Source organism: Argopecten irradians, chromosome 6, assembly GCF_041381155.1.
Source record: "Argopecten irradians isolate NY chromosome 6, Ai_NY, whole genome shotgun sequence".
NCBI classification, from domain to species: Eukaryota; Metazoa; Mollusca; class Bivalvia; order Pectinida; family Pectinidae; genus Argopecten; species Argopecten irradians.
The window spans coordinates 48,071,576-48,078,747 of NC_091139.1; positions in this window are offsets into that span (position 1 = coordinate 48,071,576).

A 7,172-nucleotide genomic window follows, 5' to 3' on the forward strand; every position below is an offset into this window, starting at 1 on the left:
GCTGAGTATTTTCCCGCCAAAAATGACAGAATCTTAATAAGTCGGTTTTGCCGCTTAAAAAGGTTTCCGACTTCCGGTACAAAGCGGTTTAAAGTTATGGTTATAATTTTTTGTACATTTATTGTCCGTAATATGATCTACAAAATGGCGGATTTTCAGGTGCGAAGTATTCAAAATGGCAAAGTAAATGCCCGTGCATGTACTACATAATGGTGGTTTTATAGATGCACATAACTGTAAATTAACCTAAGTTTTTACCCGCCAAAAGTTTGACACGGTAAGATTTGAACATTTTTTGCGTTCAACTTTGGCCACTTCCGGTACAAAGTGGTTTTTATATATCGCTTTGATTTTTCAATCGCAAAAAGTCTGGAAAATGCCTGACAATATGGCGTTTTTATGAAGTGGGAACCTCCCATAATGGCCGAGATTTTGCCCGCCAAATTTGACACGATTTATCAAGTTCCGTGTTAGGGCTATTTTTTCGGTAAATCTTGTTGTGAGCTAGAGCGCTAATTTTTTGTACAAAGATAGACAATTGCAAGCTGCACCACGAATCCTAGTCACATTTGCGAAAATTTCAAAAATGGCCGATATTTTGACCGACAAAGATTTTTGTGAAAAATGCTTTTGTGAGCTAGAGCGCTAATTTTTTGTACAACGATAGATGGTAAAAAATGATGACAATTCCACAAAGTCCGGGTTGCATAACTTTAAAAATGGCCAAAATATGGCTCCGTAAAGTTCGTCACGTATGAGACGCGTCTCTGCACATCACTTTGCCGGCTTCCTGTTTCAAGGGGTTTTAATATATCACTCTGATGTTTTGCATATTTGTAGTCGGTATAAAAGTCTACAACACTGCCAATTTTCAGGGGCATATCTTTCAAAATGGCTGAGTATTTTCCCGCCAAAAATGACAGAATCTTAATAAGTCGGTTTTGCCGCTTAAAAAGGTTTCCGACTTCCGGTACAAAGCGGTTTAAAGTTATGGTTATAATTTTTTGTACATTTATTGTCCGTAATATGATCTACAAAATGGCGGATTTTCAGGTGCGAAGTATTTTTTTGCACAACCGTACACACGTGCATGTACTACATAATGGTGGTTTTATAGATGCACATAACTGTAAATTAACCTAAGTTTTTACCCGCCAAAAGTTTGACACGGTAAGATTTGAACATTTTTTGCGTTCAACTTTGGCCACTTCCGGTACAAAGTGGTTTTTATATATCGCTTTGATTTTTCAATCGCGAAAAGTCTGGAAAATGCCTGACAATATGGCGTTTTTATGAAGTGGGAACCTCCCATAATGGCCGAGATTTTGCCCGCCAAATTTGACACGATTTATCAAGTTCCGTGTTAGGGCTATTTTTTCGGTAAATCTTGTTGTGAGCTAGAGCGCTAATTTTTTGTACAAAGATAGACAATTGCAAGCTGCACCACGAATCCTAGTCACATTTGCGAAAATTTCAAAAATGGCCGATATTTTGACCGACAAAGATTTTTGTGAAAAATGCTTTTGTGAGCTAGAGCGCTAATTTTTTGTACAACGATAGATGGTAAAAAATGATGACAATTCCACAAAGTCCGGGTTGCATAACTTTAAAAATGGCCAAAATATGGCTCCGTAAAGTTCGTCACGTATGAGACGCGTCTCTGCACATCACTTTGCCGGCTTCCTGTTTCAAGGGGTTTTAATATATCACTCTGATGTTTTGCATATTTGTAGTCGGTATAAAAGTCTACAACACTGCCAATTTTCAGGGGCATATCTTTCAAAATGGCTGAGTATTTTCCCGCCAAAAATGACAGAATCTTAATAAGTCGGTTTTGCCGCTTAAAAAGGTTTCCGACTTCCGGTACAAAGCGGTTTAAAGTTATGGTTATATTTTTTTGTACATTTATTGTCCGTAATATGATCTACAAAATGGCGGATTTTCAGGTGCGAAGTATTCAAAATGGCAAAGTAAATGCCCGCGAAAGTTTAAAACGATTTAATTTACAACACAACTTTGACCGTCTAATTTCAGACGATTTTATCCATGTTGTTTTGAAATATTGATACGATTTTTTGCACAACCGTACACACGTGCATGTACTACATAATGGTGGTTTTATAGATGCACATAACTGTAAATTAACCTAAGTTTTTACCCGCCAAAAGTTTGACACGGTAAGATTTGAACATTTTTTGCGTTCAACTTTGGCCACTTCCGGTACAAAGTGGTTTTTATATATCGCTTTGATTTTTCAATCGCGAAAAGTCTGGAAAATGCCTGACAATATGGCGTTTTTATGAAGTGGGAACCTCCCATAATGGCCGAGATTTTGCCCGCCAAATTTGACACGATTTATCAAGTTCCGTGTTAGGGCTTTTTTTTCGGTAAATCTTGTTGTGAGCTAGAGCGCTAATTTTTTGTACAAAGATAGACAATTGCAAGCTGCACCACGAATCCTAGTCACATTTGCGAAAATTTCAAAAATGGCCGATATTTTGACCGACAAAGATTTTTGTGAAAAAAATGCTTTTGTGAGCTAGAGCGCTAATTTTTTGTACAACGATAGATGGTAAAAAATGATGACAATTCCACAAAGTCCGGGTTGCATAACTTTAAAAATGGCCAAAATATGGCTCCGTAAAGTTCGTCACGTATGAGACGCGTCTCTGCACATCACTTTGCCGGCTTCCTGTTTCAAGGGGTTTTAATATATCACTCTGATGTTTTGCATATTTGTAGTCGGTATAAAAGTCTACAACACTGCCAATTTTCAGGGGCATATCTTTCAAAATGGCTGAGTATTTTCCCGCCAAAAATGACAGAATCTTAATAAGTCGGTTTTGCCGCTTAAAAAGGTTTCCGACTTCCGGTACAAAGCGGTTTAAAGTTATGGTTATATTTTTTTGTACATTTATTGTCCGTAATATGATCTACAAAATGGCGGATTTTCAGGTGCGAGGTATTCAAAATGGCAAAGTAAATGCCCGCGAAAGTTTTTAAAACGATTTAATTTACAACACAACTTTGACCGTCTAATTTCAGACGATTTATCCATGTTGTTTTGAAATATTGATACGATTTTTTGCACAACCGTACACACGTGCATGTACTACATAATGGTGGTTTTATAGATGCACATAACTGTAAATTAACCTAAGTTTTTACCCGCCAAAAGTTTGACACGGTAAGATTTGAACATTTTTTGCGTTCAACTTTGGCCACTTCCGGTACAAAGTGTTTTTTATATATCGCTTTGATTTTTCAATCGCGAAAAGTCTGGAAAATGCCTGACAATATGGCGTTTTTATGAAGTGGGAACCTCCCATAATGGCCGAGATTTTGCCCGCCAAATTTGACACGATTTATCAAGTTCCGTGTTAGGGCTATTTTTTCGGTAAATCTTGTTGTGAGCTAGAGCGCTAATTTTTTGTACAAAGATAGACAATTGCAAGCTGCACCACGAATCCTAGTCACATTTGCGAAAATTTCAAAAATGGCCGATATTTTGACCGACAAAGATTTTTGTGAAAAATGCTTTTGTGAGCTAGAGCGCTAATTTTTTGTACAACGATAGATGGTAAAAAATGATGACAATTCCACAAAGTCCGGGTTGCATAACTTTAAAAATGGCCAAAATATGGCTCCGTAAAGTTCGTCACGTATGAGACGCGTCTCTGCACATCACTTTGCCGGCTTCCTGTTTCAAGGGGTTTTTAATATATCACTCTGATGTTTTGCATATTTGTAGTCGGTATAAAAGTCTACAACACTGCCAATTTTCAGGGGCATATCTTTCAAAATGGCTGAGTATTTTCCCGCCAAAAATGACAGAATCTTAATAAGTCGGTTTTGCCGCTTAAAAAGGTTTCCGACTTCCGGTACAAAGCGGTTTAAAGTTATGGTTATAATTTTTTGTACATTTATTGTCCGTAATATGATCTACAAAATGGCGGATTTTCAGGTGCGAAGTATTCAAAATGGCAAAGTAAATGCCCGCGAAAGTTTAAAACGATTTAATTTACAACACAACTTTGACCGTCTAATTTCAGACGATTTATCCATGTTGTTTTGAAATATTGATACGATTTTTTGCACAACCGTACACACGTGCATGTACTACATAATGGTGGTTTTATAGATGCACATAACTGTAAATTAACCTAAGTTTTTACCCGCCAAAAGTTTGACACGGTAAGATTTGAACTTTTTTTGCGTTCAACTTTGGCCACTTCCGGTACAAAGTGTTTTTTATATATCGCTTTGATTTTTCAATCGCGAAAAGTCTGGAAAATGCCTGACAATATGGCGTTTTTATGAAGTGGGAACCTCCCATAATGGCCGAGATTTTGCCCGCCAAATTTGACACGATTTATCAAGTTCCGTGTTAGGGCTATTTTTTCGGTAAATCTTGTTGTGAGCTAGAGCGCTAATTTTTTGTACAAAGATAGACAATTGCAAGCTGCACCACGAATCCTAGTCACATTTGCGAAAATTTCAAAAATGGCCGATATTTTGACCGACAAATTTTTTTGTGAAAAAATGCTTTTGTGAGCTAGAGCGCTAATTTTTTGTACAACGATAGATGGTAAAAAATGATGACAATTCCACAAAGTCCGGGTTGCATAACTTTAAAAATGGCCAAAATATGGCTCCGTAAAGTTCGTCACGTATGAGACGCGTCTCTGCACATCACTTTGCCGGCTTCCTGTTTCAAGGGGTTTTAATATATCACTCTGATGTTTTGCATATTTGTAGTCGGTATAAAAGTCTACAACACTGCCAATTTTCAGGGGCATATCTTTCAAAATGGCTGAGTATTTTCCCGCCAAAAATGACAGAATCTTAATAAGTCGGTTTTGCCGCTTAAAAAGGTTTCCGACTTCCGGTACAAAGCGGTTTAAAGTTATGGTTATAATTTTTTGTACATTTATTGTCCGTAATATGATCTACAAAATGGCGGATTTTCAGGTGCGAAGTATTCAAAATGGCAAAGTAAATGCCCGCGAAAGTTTAAAACGATTTAATTTACAACACAACTTTGACCGTCTAATTTCAGACGATTTATCCATGTTGTTTTGAAATATTGATACGATTTTTTGCACACAACCGTACACACGTGCATGTACTACATAATGGTGGTTTTATAGATGCACATAACTGTAAATTAACCTAAGTTTTTACCCGCCAAAAGTTTTGACACGGTAAGATTTGAACATTTTTTGCGTTCAACTTTGGCCACTTCCGGTACAAAGTGGTTTTTATATATCGCTTTGATTTTTCAATCGCGAAAAGTCTGGAAAATGCCTGACAATATGGCGTTTTTATGAAGTGGGAACCTCCCATAATGGCCGAGATTTTGCCCGCCAAATTTGACACGATTTATCAAGTTCCGTGTTAGGGCTATTTTTTCGGTAAATCTTGTTGTGAGCTAGAGCGCTAATTTTTTGTACAAAGATAGACAATTGCAAGCTGCACCACGAATCCTAGTCACATTTGCGAAAATTTCAAAAATGGCCGATATTTTGACCGACAAAGATTTTTGTGAAAAATGCTTTTGTGAGCTAGAGCGCTATTTTTTTTTTGTACAACGATAGATGGTAAAAAATGATGACAATTCCACAAAGTCCGGGTTGCATAACTTTAAAAATGGCCAAAATATGGCTCCGTAAAGTTCGTCACGTATGAGACGCGTCTCTGCACATCACTTTGCCGGCTTCCTGTTTCAAGGGGTTTTAATATATCACTCTGATGTTTTGCATATTTGTAGTCGGTATAAAAGTCTACAACACTGCCAATTTTCAGGGGCATATCTTTCAAAATGGCTGAGTATTTTCCCGCCAAAAATGACAGAATCTTAATAAGTCGGTTTTGCCGTTTAAAAAAGGTTTCCGACTTCCGGTACAAAGCGGTTTAAAATTATGGTTATATTTTTTTGTACATTTATTGTCCGTAATATGATCTACAAAATGGCGGATTTTCAGGTGCGAAGTATTCAAAATGGCAAAGTAAATGCCCGCGAAAGTTTAAAACGATTTAATTTACAACACAACTTTGACCGTCTAATTTCAGACGATTTATCCATGTTGTTTTGAAATATTGATACGATTTTTTGCACAACCGTACACACGTGCATGTACTACATAATGGTGGTTTTATAGATGCACATAACTGTAAATTAACCTAAGTTTTTACCCGCCAAAAGTTTGACACGGTAAGATTTGAATTTTTTTTGCGTTCAACTTTGGCCACTTCCGGTACAAAGTGGTTTTTATATATCGCTTTGATTTTTCAATCGCGAAAAGTCTGGAAAATGCCTGACAATATGGCGTTTTTATGAAGTGGGAACCTCCCATAATGGCCGAGATTTTGCCCCGCAAAATTTGACACGATTTATCAAGTTCCGTGTTAGGGCTATTTTTTCGGTAAATCTTGTTGTGAGCTAGAGCGCTATTTTTTTGTACAAAGATAGACAATTGCAAGCTGCACCACGAATCCTAGTCACATTTGCGAAAATTTCAAAAATGGCCGATATTTTGACCGACAAAGATTTTTGTGAAAAATGCTTTTGTGAGCTAGAGCGCTAATTTTTTGTACAACGATAGATGGTAAAAAATGATGACAATTCCACAAAGTCCGGGTTGCATAACTTTAAAAATGGCCAAAATATGGCTCCGTAAAGTTCGTCACGTATGAGACGCGTCTCTGCACATCACTTTGCCGGCTTCCTGTTTCAAGGGGTTTTAATATATCACTCTGATGTTTTGCATATTTGTAGTCGGTATAAAAGTCTACAACACTGCCAATTTTCAGGGGCATATCTTTCAAAATGGCTGAGTATTTTCCCGCCAAAAATGACAGAATCTTAATAAGTCGGTTTTGCCGCTTAAAAAGGTTTCCGACTTCCGGTACAAAGCGGTTTAAAGTTATGGTTATATTTTTTTTGTACATTTATTGTCCGTAATATGATCTACAAAATGGCGGATTTTCAGGTGCGAAGTATTCAAAATGGCAAAGTAAATGCCCGCGAAAGTTTAAAACGATTTAATTTACAACACAACTTTGACCGTCTAATTTCAGACGATTTATCCATGTTTTTTTGAAATATTGATACGATTTTTTTGCACAACCGTACACACGTGCATGTACTACATAATGGTGTTTTTATAGAT